General features: G+C 44.3%; 1 long non-coding RNA gene across 4 annotated transcripts in view; it reads left to right on the top strand.

Moving 5' to 3' along the window:
* Positions 1–26,064, top strand: part of LOC103791807 (uncharacterized) — a 159,974-nt gene that overhangs the window by 85,988 nt on the left and 47,922 nt on the right. The window lies entirely within an intron of this gene.

Raw genomic sequence — 26,064 nt, 5'->3', positions numbered from 1 at the left:
TGATTGGAAGTTTCCTGAGGTCTCCCTAGCCAGGATTCCTGTACACCCTGCAGAACTGTGAGCCAATTAAACCTCTTTTCTTTATAAATTAAAGTCTAGTCTCAATAGTGCCTTATAGTATTGCAAGAACAGACTAATACACACTTGAAAGATCAAACTATATCCAAGGCAAAATTGATGCAGAATGAACAACATCGTGTCATGCTGTGATTAAGCTAATCAGTCTCTAAGATAAAGAATTCTTTGGCCATCCAACAGAAAAAACAAAAGGGGAAAAATATTAAGGGGGCTTCAGATTTCTCCCTATCACCCCCCAATGCCAGAGAACACCATGGAAATAGCTAAAACAGGAAAAGAACCATCACCTAGAATATTTTTATTTGGTCAAATTTTCATCCTTGTGTAAAGGCAACGTGGAAAGCATTTGCAAATGTAATGGTGCTTAGGGAATATAGCACCCATGAACCTTCTTAAAGAAAGCCTTCAAGGCCACAGACTATGAAGCCAAACTGCCTAAATTTGAATCCTGGCTTTGCCACTTTCTAACTCTGTAATTTAGGCACATTACTTAACTAACCTTTTTTGTGCCTCAGTCTCCTCATCTGTGCAATGGGGATACTAATAGTCAATATTTAATTGAGTTTTTGTGTGTGTGAATTCAATGAATTAATATGAATTTGTTTTATGATTTTTAGCATTTCCTTTATTTTTATTTGAGTTTCTTTTGTCTCCTATTAAGATCATGTAAAACCAAGCTTAGCATTTTTATTTTTAAGACAAATATAACATGACATTCTTATAAAATCATTTTTGTCCATTCATCCATTCCCTCACTCAATTATAGACAGAAAGATGTCTGAATTGGTGACCATCATATATTAACACTAGTTGGTAGTGGAATTTGAGTAATGCATCCATTTTTTGGTATATATCTTGAGGTTTTATAATATGCATGCAAAAAACCAATAAAGTTATTATTTTAAAACTAACCAATTAAATAACCATCTAAATATACATAAATCACTTCACAGCCCTGTAAGGAATGATTCATGATTGCTGAAGTACATTTTGTTCTTAAAAGAAGAGATCATATGTATAATCAAAATCAACCTTTTCATATTTTGTCAACTATTTTCCACTCTATTACTTAAGCATTAGGGAACAGTTTCGTCTTGTCAACACCCAGCTGGAAATAATAGCTCATATGCGATGAAAAATAGTGGCTGTGGGGTGTGGAGTGATTCACAGGAACATGATTTCCCATGTCAGAGAGAAATGATCTCCACCAAGTAAGCTGTAATTTTCCACCAAGTTGAGCAAAGAGGTAGGGTTTACAGAGCAACAGGCAACTCTTTCTTCCCCAGCTCCTCATATGACCATGCTAAGGATGCTCTCCATTGACTATAAAGTAACCCTACTGACCTGCCGTGGACCTGAGTCTGGAGTTCTGTGTTCAGTATTTGGCTGATCCTCTGAGCTGCCTCAGGCCTAGTTGGGTGTTTCGTTCCTTCACTCCTATTGCATCTTGATCCCTCTCTTCTCACACTTCACTGTGATAGTTGGCCCATCTCCCCCTTAGCCTGTGAGCTTCTTGAGGGCTGAAAAACACCTTGTCCATCCCCTGTGCCTTGCGCAGAGCCTGTCTTAGAATGGGTGCTCCCCCAGTAGAGTGAATATTTGTTAAATGAATGATTAATTGAATAATGAATGAGTTATCCATCCTTCTCTCCTGGTCTCTTTTGTCATCAGATAAATACATGTGGTGAGAACAAATTCCTGAGATAAACGGATCTGCTTCCTTCTCACAGGCTCTTGTGAGATGGGTAACTCTGGCATAATCAGCTGTGTTGCAAAGCTCATCACTAGATGTAGGCATGGCTCCTCTATGACCTAACCACACTCAGTTTTTCTTTTTTAGAGGTTACAAAGGAGGGCTGATTAAGGAACAATCATTCTGGAGTCACCCCCAGAAAAGACTTTATGAACCAGTAGCATAATACAGCTCAAGGACCAACTTGGGGTACTCTTCATGCTGTTCTGTGTCCTAGAAGCCCCAAGATAATCCTTATCTTCCCTCACAATGTTATTCTTAGACAGCCATTGGGAAATAACATAAAAGTTATTTACAGAGCTACCTTGGCAAATAGCAATAGGACTGTCGGTAAGAAAATCAAATGTTTTTACTTTTATTTAAGTTAATTGTAGATTAGATCCTTAAAAAAAAAAAATAAGGCCCTTAATTCCTGGTGGCTCTGTTCCCAAACACTATCTTGTATTGAATGTGATTCAATCAGTGTGACAAGTACAGTTAAACCCAGAACTGAAAGAGAATGCTGCTTGTTCCTCATTAGTTAGAGGCAAGAGATCAGCAAACAGGGATCAAGGCCGAGGAGACGCACAGAAGCTGGGTATGCATGGGCGTGCTAGTTTGAAATGGCCTCAGACAGCATTTGCTTCCTAATATTTAGACTATGTGTACACAGCATTTTTTGATAAATGGAAATTAAGAACAAAAAAGGAAGGAAAGAAGGAAAAGGAACTCAACAAAATACTAAAACGATTGTGCTTCCTGACTGGCACCCAAACATAAGTCAGGATGTCTCCTGGCACTTTGGCTTTCGATAAGAAACAGCCAGGGGCACTTTGTAACCTGTTATGCACTTAAAATTGTTAGATTGATCACTTGGAGGGGGACTCACTTTTACTCAGTCTTCAGCTTTGCTTCTCTTATTGAGAAGAATTTGCCGATGTAGTATAAAGCTCGAAATATGCTAAGAAGAATGAATTATTGAATTCAAAAATTTCTAAAATGTTATGAAATGTTGACAGTATAGACAGATCTGGGGTGGGTTTTTGGCTGTTTGGACATATTTTCTAGGGAGGAGAGTCTCTTTTCTTGGGAATGTGAGGATGGTTAGCACGCCAACCAGCAGCGAGGGTCTAGGGCCGGGAGACCTCCTCCAGCTATCATAAGATAATCCTCACCAGCTAAAAGCACCATGGGCTCCCTTCTCTGATTCTGCCTTTAGGAAAAAAACCCAGCAATTAATTAAAAAAACCATTGCATATAGAGAAGAAGTCTTCAGACTTTCACATGTGATACCCACAGTGCTTGTTAAATGGCAGAGTCCTGGACCCCATATTCTTGAGACCTAGGGTAAGACCCCAGATTCTGCAGTCTTACAAGCCTAACAGACGTCAGAGCTGTTACCACCACAACCAGACAAACTCAGCTGTAGATGCTAATGCAACTTCCCTCCGAGACAAGGACTCATGGGTGTTGTTAACATGCAAGATAAAATTTTAAGAAACAAAGAGATGCAGAAGATCTTTAAGATCTTCTGAATGTCTGATGTATTGTGCTATTTCAACTGTATTCACTACAACTACAGATGCGATTTATCTGAGATGCTACTTTATGCTGGGCCCTGTGTCAGGTCTTCACATGATATCTCATTTGATCCTCACACGAATCCTATTTTGCAGAAGAGGAAGCAGAAACACAGAGAAATTATGAAATTTTCCCAGGACTTGCAATTGCTAAGAGTTAGAGCCAGAGAGGAAGTCCTGGTGCCTGCAACCTCAAAACCAAGCATATTCCTGAGCTGCAAGAGAATCAATAGACGTTTCAACAAAAGCAAGGCCAAACAGGACTCCCTCTTCCTTATGCCTGCATTTAAGGCCTCTAACATCTCTTAGAGTCGATGGCATTAACTTCACAAGTGTTTCCTATTGTATTCCCCCGGGAGGGGATGTCACCGGGAGACTTACTCCCGATTTTAATTAGGCTATTTAGATCTTATAAGCTTCTATCAATGTTAAAAGAAAAAGTCCTGGAGTCTCTATTTAGAAAGAGATTAAGCCACCTTTACAGAAGGTCTTTTCTGCAACAGCTATTTCCATGAGGCCCTGAGAACTCTTGGATGATGATGCTCCTGGCCATCGAAAAAGCTCCAGACCCTGGTACAGGCATCAGAGCACTGTCACCAAGGAACCTTCCCTTGAGATGCAGAATTGTGATACGGGCCAGATATCACTGACGAACACATAAAGGAAACCGAAATGAAAAGCAAGAAAGCCATTTGTCCATTGATAGCCTAGGGACAATATACACATCATCCTTTTCCTTCTCAAAGGAAGAGACTTGTGGAGGTGTGGGCAGACCTTAGGGCAACCAGCAAAAAACAGTGAGGACTCAGAGACTAGTGACAGGTGTGCTCTTACTACTCCTGGGCCTGATGGGTCCAGGGGAACGGCCAGGGTTCTGGAGCCCAGTGGGGAAGAACACCTGCCCAGTGGGAGCTGCATTAGAGTAGGGGTGCAGAGACTGTCTGCACATCAACTTCAAAGCAGCCCTTGCAGAAGAGGTTGAACAATCTATAAATAGTCTCTTTATTTCCAAAGATAAGAAAGGCTAAAAGTGGCTGATCTGAAACATCATTTTTTCTTATGTTCAGTCCATTACGGGCCTTTGGTGTTTGAGGGAAACTATGGTTGAATATTTATCAAACCAAGCATTAGAGCACTGCAAGCCCTCTATTCACCAGTCACCTTTCCTTCAACTGTCTGCAGCATCCAGGATGCCTTAATTCAGGTCAATCTCTCAGTTACCCCAGTTATGAGCCTCCAGTTTGATGGAACCAATTGAGGTGGGCCAGCGCTTTGAAGAGCTGGCATCTCCTTATCCTTACTTCTTCATTGATTCTGGCTCAGGTTCTCTGCTTACTCAAACTAAACCTGACTTTAGTTCTCATAATGAACTTCCTGTATTTCCGTCATGCTCATGCTCCAGTTCACAGCATGGCTCCTGTCTCCATCTATGTTGTTGTTAGGACCGGCCACTTCCCACAGTGTGATCACTCCCCCACCCAAACAATAGGATATGAGGCATAATGTGTGTGGGGGTCCTATTACTGAGCTGAGCCAATCAGGGTCTTTTCCTGAAACCTGAAATGTAGATGACTGAGTCTCCTCATGGATGGTGTGAATTTATAAGTTCTCTGTTGCCGTATTTTTCTATGAACCAGAAAAGCAGAGGATGAAAGGTTACAGAGAGGAAGGGAAGAATGAAGAAGCAAAGAGAGGATGTATGAATAGCAAACAGAGATGGAGAGAGGCTGAGGACATTCAAGCCCTGTTTCATTTGCCCCTAATTCTTAGCAAAATATCCCAGCCTAACTTAGCTGATCCCAATGGGTCTCTGCAGCTTGCATGTAAAAGAGTTCCGTATATATGACTCACCTTCTTTTCCTTCAAGCATTAGAGCAGGAGAATTGTCATGATATACTAGATTCCCCATGTGGTTTTCCCAGCATTGTCTCAAAGACAGCCTCTTTTTCACGTGGGGAAAACCATGGCATTTTTTTGTAACATCTTCATTTGCCCTGGAGCTCGCATAACAACATCAATAAATATTTATGAAGCATCCACTTACAACATTGGCCTGATTTACTGAAGGTAAAACAGGCTTAGTGAGAGGCAAGTGGCCTCAGGTCACACAGCTAGCAGGTAAGTGACTGCACCAAGATTCTAGAATTCTTACTGATTCTCCTTTGTGTAGATCTAGCCTAATGGAAGGGTCATCCAGCTAGTGGTTTACAAACTAATTTGGTAACCACAATCATCCAGTTTCTACCTCCAGAACTGCTTAATCAGAGATGTGGAGTGAGGAATGTAGCAATGTATGGTTTTTTAAAGAAAGTTTTTAAGAGTTTAAAAGAGAAAACATGGCCAGGTACCATGGCTCATACTTGTAATCCCAGCACTTTGGGAGGCTGAGACAGGTGGGCCACCTGAGGTCAGGAGTTTAAGAACAGACTGGCCAATGTGGTGGAACCTGTCTCTACTAAAAATACAAAAAATCCGTCCCTGTCAATATAGGGACTCCATTACTAAGGAAAAAAGGGAGCATGGGTGTTAGGTGGAAAACTGGCAGCCTTTGCCACAGCCCACTAGGTGCCAGTCACTGCCCTGGAGATAGTGGTGAAAAGGCGAGGCTGCTGCTCTCCTGGCACTTTTGTTCCAGCAAGGAAACAGACACTAAATAAACAACAAATAAATAGTAGAATTTCAGGTGGTGATGGGTAATGGTAGCAATTGTAAATAAGTTGAAAAAGGGGAGGGTCCTCTGAGCAGATGACATTTGAGCAGAGACATGATGGATGCACAGGGTTGGAAACAAGCTTTCTAGGAAAAGAGGATGCACCCACCAGGAACTTTGGGCAGAATTATGCAATGGGCACTCTGGGGGAGAACCACTGATCCCAAACCTTAAATCATTCTACTATAAAAACACATGCACACATATGTTTATAGCAGCACTGCTCACAATAGTAAAGACTTGGAACCAATCCAAATGTCCATCAATGATAGACTGGATAAAGAAAATGTGGCACATGTACACCATGGAGTACTAAAAGGATGCGTTCATGTTCTTTGCAGGGACGTGGATGAAGCTGGAAACCATCATTCTCAGCAAACACACACGAACAGAAAACCAAACACTGCATGTTCTCACTCATAAGTGGGTGTTGAACAATGAGAACACATGAACACAGGGAGGAGAACATCATGCACTGGGGCCTGTTGGGGGCTGGGGGCTAGGGGAGGGATAGCATTAGGAGAAATACCTAATGTAGATGATAGGTTGATGGGTGCAGCAAACCACTATGGCACGTGTACACCTATTTAATAAACCTGCATGTTCTGTACATGTAGTATTTAAAGTATTTTTTTTTTAAAGTCATCTGTAGCCTGTTCAGATTGGGTAAAAATCTGGGTCACATTGATGAAAGGAACAATGTTAGTGACATTCTATTGGTGGTTTTATTTATTCATGAAATAAATTTTCTTATCAATATGGTAGTTACTGATACGTCAGGTTATTACTGTGAACCTTGGTGTGGTTATAACTCATAGATACCTCTTGCTCCATAAGTGCTGCATAGAATACATATTTTTAAAATAATGCTTATTATTAACGCACATTAAATATCAGTATAGTACAGACACTTCCAGTTGCATTTGAGTACTTTTCATCTTGTTTATATAATTTTGGATTGTTCCTTCTCTCTAAAAGTACTGTATGAAATACATTTCTTTTTCAAATTCTACTGAATTTAAATTTAAAGGCATCCATTTGTGTGTTTAACCTGTATCATTTCTTGAGAAGCAATGTCTTCCCCGAGGATGTTTGTCCTTGCTGAGTCTTTCTCTTACCTTGAGTGATGCCCTCCTGTTACTGTATTCTGGCGTTTGGCAAAGATTATTGACCTTATTCTTATCATTTATGATTGTATTGATTTCAATAAAATTTCCATTTCAACCTTTGCCTTTATGTTGACGTCATAATCTTTTTTAATTTCTTCATGTATGCCAGACCTCCCTCCCCCCACACTGTGGTTCTTTTCATTTCCCCCTCCGGGTCTGTGATATCTTTCTTGATGAAATAGGAATGCCCACAGTCCTCAGTACACACGCTATGCAACAGTCACACTGAACAAGCAGCACTATGGCATATAACCATGAACTAACGTTTTGCCTCCCACTGTCCCTTTAAATCTACTTCGTGGGCCTGGGTCTTCTCTTGAGTCTGGATAAAAACTCAGGCAGGATTTTCTAGTCAGAGCGTTCTCCAATCAATAATTTAAAAATCCAGTCGCATGTAACAGATAATACTTTGGACTTGGTTCAGTATTGTTTTCTGTTCCTTTCCTGATCGTGATCTGTTGCGGGTGGAGGCTGGCAGCTGGGAGAAGGAATACACCCTCACCTTTCTTCACCTTGTGCTTCTCATCTCCCACCTCTGTCTCATTAACTGTGATTTCTGGCCCCTATTCAGTGGATCATGGGAAGGGAGAAAAGATAACATTGGCCAGAAAAGTTTTATCTTGCCTTGTACTATTGTAAGCTTGGTATTGCCCTCTCTGGGCTTGGGAAGTGTTCAAAGCTAACTCGTTCTCATCTGTATCCTGTAGGGTTTTAGGACATTCCCATTACCAGAGACCTTCCTCTCACCTGCAGTCCACTGACGGGGGCGGGACACTCTTCTCTAGCTCATTGCGCACTCTTTCCCTGCCTCCTGGCATTTGGCATTATCTCCGTCTTGTCTCTGCTGCCCTCTCTTCATCTCTCCAGGCGGCCCTCTTGGATAAGACTATGGTCCACATCTGGCTTACGGAAAGCAACAGTCTATTTTTCACACTGACAGACCCTGTGAGGACAGGCCCCCAACACAGCCCCTTCTCCTTGGCTTGTGTGTCGGCAGCTGGCCAGCCCAACTCTTGCTCTTGAAATTTCTCAGCTAGGGGTTAGGCACAGTTTATTGTGTCCCTCAACTGCAGGGGACACAGACCACACTTTCAGAGTGTTCCTATTGAAGGCTCTTCACCGATTTTAACATGAGGCATCAGCGCTCTAGTCCTCACTCCAAGGACAGGATCAGAACCATCATAAACCTAGAGCATTCTCTAAAAATGTTCTCTCATCCTCCACTTTCTCCTTTCTTGACTTCTCTAATCTCTTATATGGGCTAGAGGTGGGTGATCAGCTCAGGGTTGAAACTGGTTTTTCATCCCCACCTCTTTTTTAAAAATTATGGGCTTATAAGGAATTGCATTGCAAAGAAACATAGAGAGACATCCCATGCAACTTTCACCTCCAGTGTTAACATCTTGCATAACTGTAGAGCAATATCAGAACCAGGAAGGCGACATTGGTGCAATCCACAGTGCTCATTCAGATTCCACAAGTTACGCATGTACTCAGTTGTGTGTGGTTTGCAAATCTGTGCAATTATCTCACATGCGTAGTTTTATGTCAACACCGTTACATTCAAGATACATAACTGTACCATCACCACAAGGTCCTCACGCTACCGCTTTATAGAGTACTCCCTTCTCCTCGCATCCCTAACCTGGCAATCCCTGATCTGTTCTCCATCTCTATAATTGTTATTTTATGGAATCATTCAGTATATATCTTTCTGAGATTGTCAGCCATCTCCTTTTTACAAGTCCCATAAAATATAATGGTCTCACTTTGGAATGTAACAACTATTGTTTTTGTGCTTCAGCCGAAGGGGAGGCAAGAATTCCGTTTTAAAATCCTGTTACTAATAGTTTTGTTCAAGTTTGGGACATATTTTCTATTTCATGTCTTTCTGATGGCTCAGCATTTCATTCATTTAACAAATATTTATGGAGTGCCTGGCGTTTTACTGTTGTGGATGCTACTGTCCTGCATTGGGCTTAATGTTCTCAGGAAAGCGAATAACTCCCAGGGTCTTCTCCTGGCTTTATAGGTCGTTTCTAGGTGACTGTTCTACAACTGTTTATTCTTAAAGTGTTTTAACTTGAACTTGCCCTGAAATGGAAATTTCTGTACCACTTTCTGTTTAGCCTCGAAAAGTCTCTCTCCTATTGACTTGACATTTCGCTTAGAATGAATCGGGGTCATCTACCACATTGAAAGTTTCACTGTGCACCTAGTTCTTGAAACCTCTTAGTAAAATTATTCACCAAGATTGGCACTTCTTGACCTCTGAGAACTCTTACCTTTTACAAAGAAATGACTCTTTTTTATTACCCGGTTTTCCTTGTTTGAAATTCAGTTCTCTGTCCGTTTTGAATAGTCTGTGACTCCTGTGGTGATCCATTCATTCTTTACTCACCTATTGTCAGGCTTTAGTGTAGACACTTGTCAAAAACATTTCCAAAGTCTGCAAAATGACTCACTCCCCTGACCCTGTGTACCCCCAAGGGACTTTGGAAATCAGACCTGATTCCTCCGTGTAGAACCCATCTTGCCTTTGCCTCCATGAGTGTGTTGATTCAAGCTTTCTGCAATTTTGTACTTTATTTAAAGATACATTTGGTACTTTATTCCAGCAGCCTGGCTGGTATAAAAGGGAAAAACTAACAGTTGGTGGTTTACCAGGGTCCCCTCTGGAAGTGCAGGCTGAGGCTGACATTGGCGACCCGACTGTCCTGCAGCACTGCAGCTGTTGCAACAACTGGTCCCACATCATAGTCGACAGCTCCACAGTTCTGCCGTGAATTCATTTGAAATTCCTAGGTGGATCACATCCTGTCTGGGTGATTTATTGATATCGGTTTTGTCAGCGAAGACTAGAACATTCTGTGCATTTACTACGATTTTATTGAATGCTCCAACCCGTCCATTTCAAGGACATGCCTCTTCCTTGGTAAAGGGCAAGGAAAGCATTAATGGCGCTGCCTCTTGTTTCATTTTTTTTTCATTCCTTTGTGCATTCCATGAATGCCCTCAGTTTCTTGTTTTTGTTTTTGACATTCTTTGGAGTTTCTTACAAGGTGCCCTTTAATAGATCATAGAATTTCAGAAGTAAAAGAAATGTTAAAAGGTAGTTTGGTCCAAACATCCCAACCTAAAGATGAAATTGAAAGAAGTTCTGTGACTTGATCTGACATATTGAATGGCTTCAGTTTCCATTTTGATTGTGAGTGCTTATTTTTTTATATTGATGTTAATTTGAAAATTTGAAAAACACGGCTTTCCTTTTGGACTCTAAAATGCTGTCCTTCTTTTGTAAGTCTCTGTGGTGCTGCAAAGAGGCTATCTCATCAACACTGTTGTCTGCCCACCTGGCTGCTGACGAGCTTGATTTTGCTATCCAGGTCCAGAAAAGCCTAAGACAGCAACCCGGTATGCTCAGCCCTGCCCAGTTCAGGAATCTCTCTGCCTTGACATTTGCTACAGCTTCTGCTTGTCACCAGCCTCTCACAGAGAACTTGTTTATTTCTCCACAGATACAAATTCCTGGTTACAGCGTGTTCCTTTTATAAAAACGGTCTGCTTTCCAAAAGGCTGCTTTCTCAGAGCATTTCACTTTGCCATCTCTATCGGGAGATCTGAGCCGTGACATACGCAGGGTTGAAGTGGGATGGGATGAGATGGGAAGCCCTTTCATATCTTTCTGGAGGGTGTGAAGCCAGCCGGCTTCTTTTGACTCACCATCCTGCTGTCTTATTTTTACTGCGAAAAGGAGGCACACATCATCCTCCTTGTTTTCAGCCTTTATTCTGAGCACTGCACACCCATGAGTACTGTCAGGGGTCTTTCTGTTCCCATCCGGACCTCATGGCTATTTCCAATTGCATGATGTCCACAGCAGCTTTTATCAGCCACCTCATCACTGGAGCAGGGGCCTCCTGCTTTCTTTTTTCTTTTTTTGAGATGGAGTTTCGCTCTTTTTGCCCAGGCTGGAGTGCGATGGCAAGATCTCTGCTCACTGCAACCTCCACCTCCCAAGTTGCAGTAATTCTCCTGCCATAGCCTCCTGAGTAGCTGGGATTACAGGCTTGTGCCATCACACCCAGCTATTTTTGTATTTTTAGTAAAGATGGAGGTTCTCCGTGTTGGTCGGCCTGGTCTCAAACTCCTAACCTCAGGTGATCCACCCACCTCAGCCTCCCAAAGTACTGTGATTTCAGGCATGAGCCACCATGCCCGGCTAGGCCTCCTGCTTTCTTATTCAGTCTCCAGTCTAGTCAGTCAGTGTTAGGGCTAGGAGTACTGTGGGAATAAAAACCGAACATGCCATCCCTTTCCTCAAGGCTGTGGTTCCTGGAGCCCCGCCTAGCTTCATACAAGGTGTCTTAAGTCAAGGTCAACATCTTCTTGGCACACAGCGAGACCTCAGTGAGCCTGTGTTCAGTGCTCATCATTGGATGTATTCCAGCAGGGTCTCTCTACCTCCACTGTGGCCTCCTGGAATGGGTTTTTTGTTCATGTAACAGTCAGAGAGGATGTCAAAAAAATTCATGTGCTGTCATGCTACTGCTCTGCTCAACGCCCTCCTCCCACACTCAATGACTCCCCCATCACATTACCCTGGGATAGAATGAATTCTTGTCCCGATTTTCATGATATTCAATAACTCTACCACAGCCTCACCATGGCCCTGGTGTATTTTCTGCCCCTTGACTTTGAGTGAGTCACGTGATGTGCTTTATCCTTGGGGTGGCCGTGGCCCTGACTCCAGCAGGTGCCTGTCATGAGCCCGTGTGGTTGAATTTTCCCTCCTCCTGTCTGCCACTGCCAGGACAAGGACAAGAGGAGTTAGGCCGGGTGCGGTGGCTCACGCCTGTAATCCCAGCACTTTGGGAGGCTGAGGCGGGTGGATCACCTGGGGTCAGGAGTTCGAGACCAGCCTGACCAACATGGAGAAACCCTGTCTCTACTAAAAATACAAAAAAACAAAACAAAACAAAACAAAAAACTGGCATGATGGCACATGCCCATAATCCCAACTACTCAGGAGGCTGATGCAGGAAAATCGCTTAAACCCTGGAGGTGGAGGTTGCAGTGAGCCAACATCGCATCATTGCACTCCAGCCTGGGCAACAAGAGCAATACTCCGTCTCAGAAATAAATAAATAAATAAAAAGAAGAACAAGAGCAGTTGCCCCTGCCTTTTGTAGCTTGAGCCCCAGAATGAAACACGTGGAGGAGCCCTGTCTGGGCTGAGCTGACGATGTGCATGAGATGCTGCTGCTGTGTGCCAGTGAACATCTGTCATTGCCACGCAGCAAGAGCTAATTCACGCAGAATCCAAAGTCCGGCCTCCCGGTCCTGGGTGTCTTCTCTGATGGCATTTTTGTACACCCTTGCCCTCATGGATTGCGCTCCTGCAGTGCGTTCCTGCCCCAGGGTTTTACCCTTGCTGTGTCCTCCACTCCCCATTTTATTTTCTTCAACTACCCGATCGTTGCTCTGGTAGTGATAACTGCGGTGAAGCAGGGTAAGGGGCCAGTGAGTCCCAGCGGGGGCAGGAGGAAGCTGTTTTAGATGGGGTGGTCCAGGGAGGGGATATTTGAGCAGAGAACTAGAAGAGGTGAGGGAGTGAGGGAGCAAGCCACACATGTCAGTGGGGGCCCAGGGCCCGGGTGTGTTCCATGCAAATGGTGTCTTCTGAGCACTCTACGATTTTTCCTGCATTTGTGGCTTTATACAAGCTCTTCTCTTTACCTGGAAAGTCCTTTCTTCCCTCCTTATCCTACCCACATCCTGCTCATTCTGAATTGAGGCTGATCTCTTCCAGGCCCCTTTGCTTCCTAGGAGATTGATGTCTGCCTCTGGCCTATATTCCCAGGGTGCCTTGGCAGCCCTCTGGGCATTTGTTGGGGAGGACCATCTTGAGTTCATAGATACCTAAGAATAAAGAAGTTAGACTGGGAAAAATGATATTTAGGAAGAATTTTAAATCTTACTCACTCGGCCATTCTTCCAAATATTCTGAACCGTCTCCTGGGTTCAACCAGGTTGGTAGAGAGCTGGTTACCCAGGCATTATAGCAGCCTCCAATGCATTGCTGGACTTGAGTACCAATGCCCCGTATTATTATTATTCAGAGACAGAGTCTTGCTCTGTTATCCAGGATGGAGTGCAGTGGCTTGATAGCTCACTGCAGCCTTGAACTCCTGGGCTCAATTGATCCTCTCATCTCAGCCTCCAAGTAGCTAGGACTATAGGGAAGGACCATCACACCCAGCTAATTTTTATTTTTATTTTGTAGAGATGGAGTCTTCCTGTGTTGCCCAGGCTGGTCTCGAACTTCTGGCCTCAAGGAATCCTCCTAACTCAGCCTCTGAAAGTGCTGGGATCATAGGTGTAACCTACCTTGCCCAGCCTACCCAGTATAATTAATTATACCACTGGCCAGTGCTGAGAGTTTGTATAAGACAGCCCAGTGAAATATCACGTGGTCTACAGCCTCGCTACTCAAGTATGGTCTGATGACCAGTAGCATCTTAGCATCACCAACACCAAGGAGCTTGAGAATCATGCAAAATTGGCTGGGCACAGTGGCTCATGCCTGTAATCCCAGCACTTTCGGAGGCCAAGGCAGGTGGATAACCTGAGGTTGGGAGTTTGAGATTAGCCTGGCCAACGTGGTGAATCCCCATCTCTACTAAAAATACAGAAAAAAAAAAATAGCTGAGCATGGTGGGGCATGTAATCCCAGCTCCCTGGGAAGCTGAGGCAGGAGAATCGTCTGAACTTGGGAGGCAGAGGTTGCAGTGAGCCAAGACTGCACCACTGCACTCCAGCCTAGGCAACAAGAGCGAAACTCCATCTCAAAAAAAAAAAAGGCAGCAAAATCTCAAGCCCCATTTTAGAACTTTAGAACCAGATTTTCCAGTGATCTGTGTGCACAGCAAAATCTGAGAACTGATCAGTTCCTCATTTATGACATTACTTGGTGTCCTCTTTATTAGAATTTAACATTTAAACTTTTGTTTCATTATTCCCAAGACAAATTGCTCTTCAGAGTATTTTATTTGCTTTGTTGCCCTTATGGACATTGCAAATTGTGTACAGTTTCTCTTTTCCAGTTGGCTGCTAAATCTATATTGTCTTCTACACTGCTTAGTGTAGTGTTTTGTATGAAGCAGAAGAAAAATATTTGACTCATAAACAAGTTGAATCCATTCCCTATATTATTAAAAATAAAAGACTCCTAAAGTCCTCAAATGGGGTAGTATGCTTGTTTCAGTGGCATCAGGGTACCAGAGAAATTGAGAAGGCTTTTGCTTCCCAGCAGGGCTGAGGACACAGTCCCCAGGCAGCCCAGGTGCTAACTGAGGAAGAAAAGTAATGGCTTCCAATCTTGGGGACTGAGGAAGAAGCCCAAAGCTCTCAGTGACTGGCTGTCATGCTCCTGGAAGCTCTGCACATTATGAATTGACCCTGCGAACTGCTCCCACATGCCAGGTGGGACTTTTGTATGGTCAGCTGGATAATGATGACACAGAGCCATGAGCAATGGGCGGGGCAAATGGACCTGCCCAGTTCCTGGGGCTGGGGCTGGGGCCATGTCTTCGTTGCTCCTCTATGCCACGAGGGGCCTTTGGACTGCCAGGTGCTGGAACTCCTTTGCCACTTTTTAGAAGGAAGAATATTCTAGACTTCACCTCCCCTGCCTACCCACAGCCTCCCTCAGCCCTATCTCACCTTTCCTGTGCGTGGTCGCTGTGGGAGAAGGGAGGCAGCCAAGCTGACTTGAGACTCTATTCAGCTCCTGTTGCTGCAGCAGGAGCGAAGTGACAGGCCATGGCTCCCCTTCCTATTTCAGGTATCAGCACCTTTCTGAGGAGGCTGAAGATGTGGGGTTGGTGGCCTTCTGCCCCATCTCTCAGAGGTTTGGAGGAGAGAGGTTTGCTGGGACAAGGCATGATTGGCAGGCCTGTGCCGGTCTCCTCCTGCCCTGCACAAATGGTGCCTCTAAAATGCGGGTAGAGTCACTTGCCTGTCTACTGGGTTTCTTGGACCAGGCAGTCATACCCACAGAAATCACAATTAGCAGATGGATGTTTGTGTTTACGTGCAGACTCACACATATATATATATTTATTTATTTATTATGTGTGTATATGGATGTGTATATATATTTTCCTAGTCCAAGAACTAAACTCCCTCTATAGTACAGCAAAATACTGCTTTATAGTCACTTTTGTGTATCCATGTAGAGAGCTGTCTGAAGTCAGGGGGTGCTGGAATTTGGAAGCTGGCCCTTCGTCTAAACATGGTGCTAGGGGTTAGTCAGCGGTGCAGATAAATCAGCACCTTCCAGGGCTTGGCAGTCAATGGTAAAAACGAACAAATGCAGACACGTACTTCAGCCTACCCTATCAGGAACACCACATAGCCTCCCAACCTCAGAGGTTAATACCTGGAAACTACTTTTTGCTATCTTCCCACACCTGAAAGTAGAGTGACACTGTGGAATCTGTAGCAGAACCCAAGTCCACTTTGGGCCACAGATGGAGTTTGTACAAAATGAGATCCAATTTTCCTTGTCAAGGAATAGTTACTCCAGGACAGTCCTGGCTGCTCTGCCCACTTCATCCATTACCAGCTATTCCCAGATCTTCTTCCTCGGAGGCAGCTGCAAATTTGGAGTGCACAGATGTACACTCACGTCTTAGATTACTTTTGCCAATGCACATTACTTTATGTTTATTTGAGTTAAGTTTCATCTGCCTTCAGGCTGCGCAATCCCCCCAAGTGTTTGAAGGCATCTGGAGTTTCCTGCAAGTCTCCTCAGTTTTTATTAGCCAAAACAATTTGGAGCCAGTTGAAATCTCTGGGAAGAGATTAAAGGACAATTACGTGACAATTGCTTGTGTAATCTTTGACCAGGTAGCCCAGGCAGGGACTGTGGGTTGTAAGCGGGATAGTGTTTCTTCCAGTGTGTGCCTCTTCTGATCTCACAGCCCTGGAGAGGTGCCAGGGAGCCTGGCATGGTGTTTGCTTCTGCAAGTGGAAATGCAGATGTCTGTGCTTCAACCAGGGCTTGGAAGCCACCTTCGCAGGGAATGACAGAGAGGCGTGTTACATAAGGTCCATTCTGTCTGAGTGAATGGTTATGGGAGAGAGAAGAGGAAGCAGAACAGGAGCTGGTGGGAAGCAAGTGAGTGAGAAGGAAGCCTGTGCAGCAGCCTGTTCAGATGTGTGGAAATATAAGTTTAATCCAGGGGAGGAGGAAGAATAGGAGTGAGGTGACGTGGACCAGCCTAGGGAGGCAGAATGGTCAATTCTTGCATATCCTGGAAGCTGGGAGTGAGGGTCTTGGACAGGGATAGAGGGAGCTGCCCTCAAGTCCCAGAAAAAGATGGCAAGGAGCAGTCCAAACTGACAGGAGGCGGGAAAGCAAAAGGAGATGTTTTCAAGAACCAGATCTCTTGGAGCCTGGCTAGTGCCAGGCTCTTGTGTGTGGGCAGTGTCTGAGCGGATCTGAGTGTTTCAACGAGCTAAACTAGTCAGCTTCAAGCTGTTCCATAGACAGTGGGTGTGAATCCAAAATCATTTCAGACATTCAGTTTTGTGTTTCTTTTAAGGAAAAAAAAACATGGAAGAAGCACCAGACCTGAATGATTCCTTTTTCTCTTGGCCAGTTACCTGTGTAGGTATCAGGCCAGTTGTAAAACACAAGTCTGGGTGGGTTAGAAAGGCAAGTTGCAGATGCCTCTTCCCTTATAACAGCATTCGTAGGAGAGCTTCTTTCTCTGTGCCTGCCTCAAGGATACTCACCATTCTTCTATCCCAGTTTTAGAAACAGGCTGGCAGCACACAATCTCCAGTCTGCAAAACTCTCCTCGCTGGTCCGTTTGTCTCTGAGGTTGCTGGCACTTGCCTGAGCAGCTCATGCATGGGAGTCAGACTTGGATGAAGGTTGAACAGTCATTGGAGGAAGAGATCGTGAACACTTCCACTGCCTTGCTAATAAACCGCCACTCCACCCTCCAATCTGCTGCACTTTGGTCCTGCTTCAAATTCCTGTGGCTGCAGGGAAGACCTGCTGTTAAAAAGGAGGAGCAAAGACTATGAGTGTGTGGGGGAATTGAACGCAGAGCTGCAGCCTGGGGTGACCTTGGTGAGCACTGTGGCCACCCAGATGTGGAAGCAGTGGACCGGAAGACAGCTCAGGCCCCAAGCTTGCCTGATTCACGGCGTCCTTCTTTCTCCCCCACCGTGTGGTTGTGTTAGTTTGATAAGGTTGTTGTAACAAAATACCACAGATTGGGTGGTTTAAAGCACAGGAATTTGTTTTCTCACATTTCTGAAGACTAGAGCCTGAGGTCAAAGTGTTGGCAGGCTTGGTTTCTTCTGGGGGCTGTGAAGGAAGGCTCTGTTCCGGGGCTCTCTCCTTCGCCTATAGGTGACCATCTTCTCTCTGCCTCTTCTCATAGTCGCTCCTCTGTATCTTTCTGTGTCCAAACTCCCACTTCTTAGAGGAACACCAGATGTATTGGATGACGGCCCAGCCCAATGACCTCATTTGTTGTTAATTACCTCTTTAAAGACCCTATCTCCAAATACGGTCACATTCAGATCTACTGAGAGCTGGGACTTCACCTGTGAATTTTGGGAGTGGACACAATTCAGCCCCTAACAGTAGGCAAGAAAGGTTTTCTTTCCGAAGTCTAGCTATAAAGAACACCCATTTGGAGAAGCAAAACAGCCATGATAGTGGTGAATGATAGTGAATGGAACCTGGAAGAGGAAAAGCTCAGAGCTGTGCACCTGGAGCCCAGGCCATTTTCCTGGGAACACTGCCCCCTTGCAGATGCAGCTTGAAGGAAGCAACATCTGTGTGGGTCGCCTGTGCTCCAGCAACGCCCTCAGCAGCACTTCACTTGACTATAGGGACTGGGGGCTGACCATGGCCTATGGTGGCAGAGTCTAGGCTGGAGGGTATCTGAGCTCCTGGAGGGTGACAGTAGGTAAGTGGAAGGGGACCTGAATTATGAGTTAGTGAAGGTGATCCTTTGGGATCTCTCGGAGGGAAAATCCAAGAAAAGACAGATCTTATATGCTACCTGGTGAGGTAGGGGCTTTGGTTAACTCAATCTGGATATAGAAGGAAGTGTGGCCTTATTTTGAAATGGCAGGCTGGGGAGGTCTAGACAATACAGATTGTAGATATAAAGAGGAGCGAGAGCTTAACAGTTAGAGAGAGGGCAAGAATTACATAAAGAGGGAACAACGTGCCTAAAAGCACGGAAGAGTGAAAATGTTGGCCATATTGGGGGAGCCTCAAGTTCAAACCTAATTTTAACTATAAATCATATAACATCTTATATTACTTACAGTTTACTAAATTTTTTACATAGTTTTTCTTATTACGTCTTCACAAGGACCCTGTGAGACATTTTATTGAAATTTGATGGCAGAGGACACTGAGGCTCAGAGATGTTAAGTGACTTGTCGAACTCAGAGTCCGTAAGTGATGGGCTTAGGGTTCTAACCAGGCTGTCTGACTTCAGACCTCACGTTCTTTTTGTTTGCTTGTTTTTTGAGATGGAGTCTTGCTCTGTTGCTCAGGTTGGAGTGGAGTGGCATGATCTTGGATCACTGTAACCTTAACTTCCCAAGTTCAAGTGATTCTCCTGCTTCAGCTTCCTGAATAGCTGGGACTTCAGGCATGTGCCACCACGCCCAGCTAATTTTTGTATTTTTAATAGAGATGGGGTTTCACCATGTTGGCCAGGCTCGTCTTGAACTCCTGACCTCAGGTGATCCACCTGCCTTGGCCTCCCAAGGTGCTGGGATTACAGGTGTGAGCCACTGCGTCCAGCACAGACCTCATATTCTTGACCTGGCTATAGTATGAGGCTCCTGGGCATTGCTGAAAAGGGAAGGGATGGGACTTGACAGTTGTCCACCTGGACAGGGATGAATATTTTTTCTTTGAAATTGTTTGGAATTGCCAGTTGCATAATAATAATACAAAGCAGACCAATTTCTAGTTGGTTCTATCATTGTTTGTCAAATCTCCATAAATAATTCATTCCTAATTCAGGCTATGATTGCCTGCAGCCAGGGAAAACCTCTCCCTCCACCTTCCTTGTGTATCTCATTGCAGTGAGACTTACTCTTGGATTCCTGACTACCCTGGCCAAGGCTCTACCAGTAGACACTCATGTTTCCAGCCAGTGAATACCCAGAACCCCAAGGAGAAACAGTAGGTAGCTTCTATCGGGTTGTCAGGAAGGAAGCATAGACATGTTTAGAAACTATGTCACATTGGGGTTGAGCAGCCTGACCCTATTGCAGCCTGGAGAGCAATGTGTTCTCTCCTCTTAGAAGGAAAGCTGGAAGCAGAGACATCATAAGTATCAACCTGATCATGCTTGGCAGGAGACAGGAAACAGGAGATTCTGATCTTGCCATAGCTTAGGTCAAATACCCATCCCAGAGAAGCAGACATCTGGAGACTCAGCCTGGAGAAGCCATCACAGGGAGAGCTAGAGATGGAGGTGTGGTGTAGGCAGCAGGATGGATGGGCACACACTTGAGGGCTATCACCCAGAATTTTCACTTGCACTCAATGTATGGAAGAAATGGATACACACAATGCACAGTTGGCATTTTCTGCACATATTTGATTAAAATCTGACAGCATTTTCCTAGTGAAGGTATAATTTCTGTGATTACCCTCCTCCCAGCTTCTTGAAAAAACAATCTTAAAGCAAGATCATTAGTCGGGTAACTGTGTATGTGTTTAGCCAGGTGCCACAGCAAGAGGTGCAAAATATTTTCATTCCTTGATTCTCAGCATGAATTCTATTAGGAAGAACAATTAGGGTCTGGTATTCCAGTCAGATATAGTACAAGCAAGTTCTGGTGCTTAGCTGGAATTTTCTATCCAGACTCCAAGTCTGCAGGTCTTCTTCCAGGCACAATGGAGGTGTTCAAGGTCCAAATAAGTGCTCAGCTCGCCAGAGTCATGAGACCAGCTTTGGGGCCATTTGCATGCCTGTCATACATGCCTGACACTGGGGGACCAATTTTTAAACTTTCTCTGGTATCGAAATATCTTGTTTTTGTTAAAAAAATTTACAAAACGAATGCATGTTCCTTATAAGTCCAAATTCAAACAATACAGCAGTATATAAACAATGAAAATTCCCTTCAATCCTTACTCTTATCGTCTCATTCTCCTGCCCATCCATGACCACTGCTGATAGTTTGGGGTGAATCCATCCCGACCTATTTTATGTATTATCACATATGTAACATATAGACATAGTTTACACGAGTGTGTGTGTGTGTGTGTTAATGAGATCCTACTACACTAGATACATTATTTGGTCACTTCCTTTTTTTATTGGGGAATTTTTCATGTCAGTATATATAGATCTACCTTATTCCTTTAGGGGATGCAGACTATTTAATCATTCTCTTAACATGGACATTTAGATTATGGAAATTTCATACCAAAGTAGGCCATGCTCCTTTCACCCTTTTATTGATCCCAATCATTAAAAATATTCAAAGAAAAGCCAAAAGACAGGGAGCAACTGTCTTCTGGCAACTTGAGGAGTGCAGAAAGCTACTCCCATCCTTCTCTAGGCTGTACCCAAAATCACTACTCTCCTGAAGCTGTGAGATTTTAACCTTCATTTCTTTATGCCTTTGTATCTTCATATTTTACTGCAAGAACCCTCTTCTAAAATGCAGAGAAACTGAGGGTATAAAGGAGTGGGGATGAAACATTAATAATAGTTCCCATGCCACTATGACAAGAAGGCTTTGCCAAGTGTGGAGGATTCACAGAGAAAGCATTATTATTATTCCTGTCTAGCACTTTACAAGCCATCTTTTTGCCTGGGTTATGCTCCTTAGCTACCTCACCTCCATGTGGACACTGTACAGGCTCTTTTCTCCAAGGAAAGACCTGGAAGGATAAAAGAGTAGAGAGCTTGGGCTGAAGAGGCATTGAAAGGGAAAGGCAAGGAAAAAGAGGAGAGACGAGAGACCTGGGATGCTGACAGCTCACATTACCCCGCTCACGATGCTGCCTAGGGCTGACCCTGCCATAAGCCGGCATGTTTGCCTGATGACTGGGCTCGAAAGTTAAAATTGAGTTCTGTGGATGCTGGCCAATGACTTCCTTGTCATGGGAGCGATTGCTTTCTGCTGTGTTTGCAAGATGTGAATTCATTCTTTTTTAATATCAGTAATACACAGTAAAGAGCTTAATTCAATTTACAAAGAAATAGGATCAGGCAAGCCTTGAAAATACAGTGTGCCTTTATTGCTCTAAGATGTTGGTGCTGGAGCAAAGTGAATGTCTCAGCAGCAAGGAAACTCTCTCCAACACCATCATCCTTCATCATCAGAACATTGGCACAGAAGCGATAGGAGCCTGAGGGGCTTGGAGTTTTATGGGTGCCTTGGAGCTCTTGTTCTCATGATGTAAGAAAATTGGGCCATACTGACCCAATAGTTACCGTATCAACGTGCTATTCCTCATGTAGGAAAAGGAAGCTCCTGGCCTCCACTCAGGAGAAAATCCATTTTAAAGTTATTCATGTGGAAAGTATGATGAGCCACCAGCCCTGCCTTCCTGGTCCTTTGCGAGAAGTGATGTTTCTTTGCTAGATGTGTGACCTGGGTTAGAAGTGGCCTCTTCCCTGGTCTGTGTGAAGGACGAAGCTTATGGTTATGCTGGGCTTGGTTTGAGGGCAGGAATTAACATAGAGGAAAGGCTGGGAGTGGACAGGACCCTCTACCTATGAAGCTGCAAAAGCCTAAGGTCTGTGTCTCTTTGCAAAAGGAGTTGCACCAGCTTCAGATTTGCTTTGACATCCTGAGGTACTGATCTAGTGGGCAAGTGGTCAGAAGCCTTCAGAAAGCTAGACTGGTGCTCAGGCAGGTTGGAGGGAGGGCTGAGCGCTCTGGTGGTGGGGGGGTTTCCACTAGACTTCAATGTAATTAGATTCGCACACATTTTTTGGATATCAGTTATGTTACAGGCACCATGCTAAGCTTTGCAATGAATTAAACTTCATTCTTCTCTTGAGGAACTTACAAGATGACTTAAGCATAACCTGCAAAGATTGCTATGGGTGCATGGAAGAGAGATGGTCAAGCCCAATGAGAATGGAGAAAAAGCTTTCTGGAGGAGATGACACTTGAGCTGAAGTTTAGAAGACGTGTCGGTTATAACTACAACAGTAGGGAGGTCATCCTAGGCAGAGGAAAGAGCAAGGACATCAAAGATATGTGGAATCACCGTGGCTTGCTAGAAATAAAGCCAGAGAAGCAGGAGCCGGATCATGGAAGGACAGATGTGCCCTGCTAAGGAGCTGGGATAATACTTTGTAAGTGAGAGATCTTAAACAAGGCAGTGCCAAGGCTTAAAATCGTGTTTTAATAAATCAGACTGGGGGAGTCTGGAGGGTGGAACAATTTTCGGAGCCAGGAAACCAATAAGGAGTCTGGGACAATGTGCCAAAGGAAGGCCAAAAAGACCTTGAACATGAGTAGAATCTGACCAGGAGGAGGTGGGGAGAGAGGGGCAGGGCTGGAGAGCCTGGGAAGGAAATTAATAAGGGCCAGGCAGATTGTCAGGATGTCCAACTAGAGATGAGAATTCCAAGAAGGGACCCAGGAGAAGTCATATTTTTTAGATAGATCCCTCTTGGCAGAGAGTGGGAAGAAAGCAGATGAGATGGGGATTGTCCAGCTCTGTGAACATGTTGGATGGGTGGGGCTCTCCTGAGCACAACAGAATCTGAACTCAGGGCAGTGTGATGTACTCCAGAATCTACCTTCTGATGGATGGGTCAGGATGGGCCTTGGAGGAGGTGAGTGGACTACACCTGCCGTGTGGTCTTCAGCTACTGCAGCAAGTGGGCCTGGGAGAGGCAATCACTAGCACAGTCTGACCCACTCAGGGGTATGCAATAGGCAACTGCTTCGAAGCTAAACAAACCCAAGTTCCAATCTTTTCTCAGACACTTTCTGGGTAATTGAGCAACTGACTTAACATCTTAGAATATTAATATGTGCATCTCTCAGATAGGGTCTACCTTACTTGATTTTGTAAGGTGTAAGTTAAATGATTATTCTATATAAAGTGATTGGCATACAGTAGGTTCATTTATCCAACTGATTTTTTTTTTTTTTTGAGATGAACTCTCACTCTGTTGCCCAGACTGGAGTGCAGTGGTGCTATCTCGGCTTATTGCAACTCTCCCTCCTGGGTTCAAGCAATTCTCCTGCCTCAGCCTCCCGAGTAGCTGGGATCACAGGCATATGCCACTACGCCCAGCTAATTTTTGTATTTTTAGTAGAGACAAGGTTTCACTTTAGTAGAGACAAGCAGCCAGGCTGCTCTCAAACTCCTGACCTCAGGTGATCTGCCCACCTCGGCCTCCCAAAGGGCCAGGATCATAGGTGTGAGCCACCCTACCTGGCCTATCCAACTTATTCTTATTAGCACCTACTGTGTTCTCAGTAATCATGATAAAAGTACTGATGATAAAATTGTGAATAGTACCAGCAAAGTTCTTACTCTCCTGGAGCTCCCTACTGAATGCTCTATAACCCTCAGAAATGCTCGCTTCTTTCTACCTGAGTCAGTGCATGTTTTGGAGTGAATACTGTCGTGTGCAAAGGGCTTTGCTCAGTCTCTTCTGGTGTAAGTCACTAATGGACCAGTTCCCACCAGCAATGCCCAGGAAGCCTTTCAAGGGAGCAGATTCCAGGGCCTCATCATTTGTATATTGGATCAGAGCCTCCAGAGACTCCTTATTCATGGGAAGCTCCCAAGGTTTTGATGATGACCTTGGTAATCACTGCCCTAGCACACCAGAGTGAAAAAGACAACATTGAACTTCACGTAAATATGTTACAGTAGGATAGTGACCAGACAAGGCTAATGTCAAGAATTTAGAGGAACAATAAGAAAATATGTTAACTGCGCTTTTGGGTGTAATTGTTTCCTTGAGGGGAGTTTTATGGTTATTTAATTAAAGCGTTCCACTTTGATCAAAGGTGTTTCTTTGACTTCTCGAGTATGAAATACAAGACTTGTGAGAATCAAACAACTTGTTAAATGCAAACATTTACCAAGGGCCCTAAATAAGACAAAATAAAGTAAATAATAAGCTTTAGAAATTAAGTGTAAATGTCTGTGGAGAAACTAATTATTCCTCTTGTTATGAACATTAACCCACATTCAGTTTTCAAGCCTGTGTTATTCTAATGATGTTCGCCATTAGCCATTTCTGACTACAATGAGAAGCATCGCAGGGGGGATTCTGTTCATTAATGCACACTGGGATTTGCATTGTTTTGTCTTCACTTGACTGGAGTTTCAGATGCCTCAAGTCTTCATTCATTGTAGAATGGAGAGAACTAGGAGCTGCCCTTGTGTGAGAGTGAAAGCTGCATTTATAACAGAACTGGAGGGCTGAGATAGCTCACTGAGACACATACCTAACAAGAAGTTTCCTCCCAGAGAGAAATAGTTAAGCAGAGAAGCAGAGGAGTCAATGCTGTACCCATATCTTGCCCTAGAAGTGAACATTACCGATGATGGATTGCAGCTGTGCCTAGTCAGGCCCAGGGAGAGGTAAGCGTAAAGACGTTGGGATCCTGTCAGCTTTGTATCCACTTTATCCCTTCAACCAATGGTTAGCAAACGCCTACCAAGTATCGGGCTCTGTTTGGGGCACTTGGCATATACCCGTGACCAAAACAGACAAAGATTCCTGTTCTTTATGGAGCATTCATTCTAGTGGAGGGAGAAGAGACATACATCACAAACACAGTAAATAAGTAAGACACAAGATTATAAGTGAGAAAGAAGAACTGGAGCAGGGTAAGTGGAATTGGAAATGTATTAAGAAAGGTAGGCAGGGGAGGCCTCAGGGAGATGGTGACATGTGAGCAAAGACTGGACTAGGTGAAGGAATTGGCCAGGTGGATATGCAGGGGGAGGAACACTCAGGGCAAAGGCTCAAAGGGAACGTTCTGAGAGGCACCGAGGAGGCCCGTGTGGCTGGAGTAGAGAGAACCAGGGAGAGAGAGACATCAGAGAGGAAACAGCCGGACCACTCAAGGCCTTGTACACCCAAGGCCTTGTAGACCAGGTCAGAGACTTTGCTTGACTCTGCGTGGACAGGGCAGCTGTGACAAGGTTGGGAGCACAGCGTGTCATGTCTGACTTAGGTTTCAAATCCATCTGTAGCTGCACTGGGGCCACAGGTCCTATGGCAGGAATTCAGGGGAGTGAGGCTGCTTGCTTGGACCATGTGGTAGCAATAGACAGTGAGCTTCTACATAAGTCATTGAGACTGCCCCCAATAGGATTTCCTGGTGGACTGTACATGGGGTGTGAGAGAAAGAAAAAACAGAGTGGAATAATTGTAAGGGTGGGGAAAAAAATCTAAAATAAAGCAAATACACTCACAATCTAATGGTAAGCCACACGTGTGAATGCCAGTGGAGCTCACTCAGGACACCCACAGGTTGTAAACTTGGCAGCTTTGGGTAATTTTGTAGGACATCGGGGTGCTGTGGGAAGAGTCTGGGATTTGGCCTCAGATGATCTTGGGTTTTAAATGCATTTACTGCTCTGTGATTTTGAGGAAGCCCCTTGATCTCCCAGCACCTCAGTTTCCCTGTCTGTCATATCGGGTGATGATGTAATAATGCTTCTCTTACAGGGTCTGTGAAAATTAAATGAGATAATGCATGTAAAATACAGGGCACCTAGCCCTAGAA

The sequence above is a fragment of the Callithrix jacchus genome, chromosome 3 (genome assembly GCF_049354715.1).
Source record: "Callithrix jacchus isolate 240 chromosome 3, calJac240_pri, whole genome shotgun sequence".
Classification (NCBI taxonomy): Eukaryota; Metazoa; Chordata; class Mammalia; order Primates; family Cebidae; genus Callithrix; species Callithrix jacchus.
The sequence above is the reverse complement of the archived record's forward strand: the minus strand, read 5'-3'. Positions and strand labels throughout refer to the sequence as shown.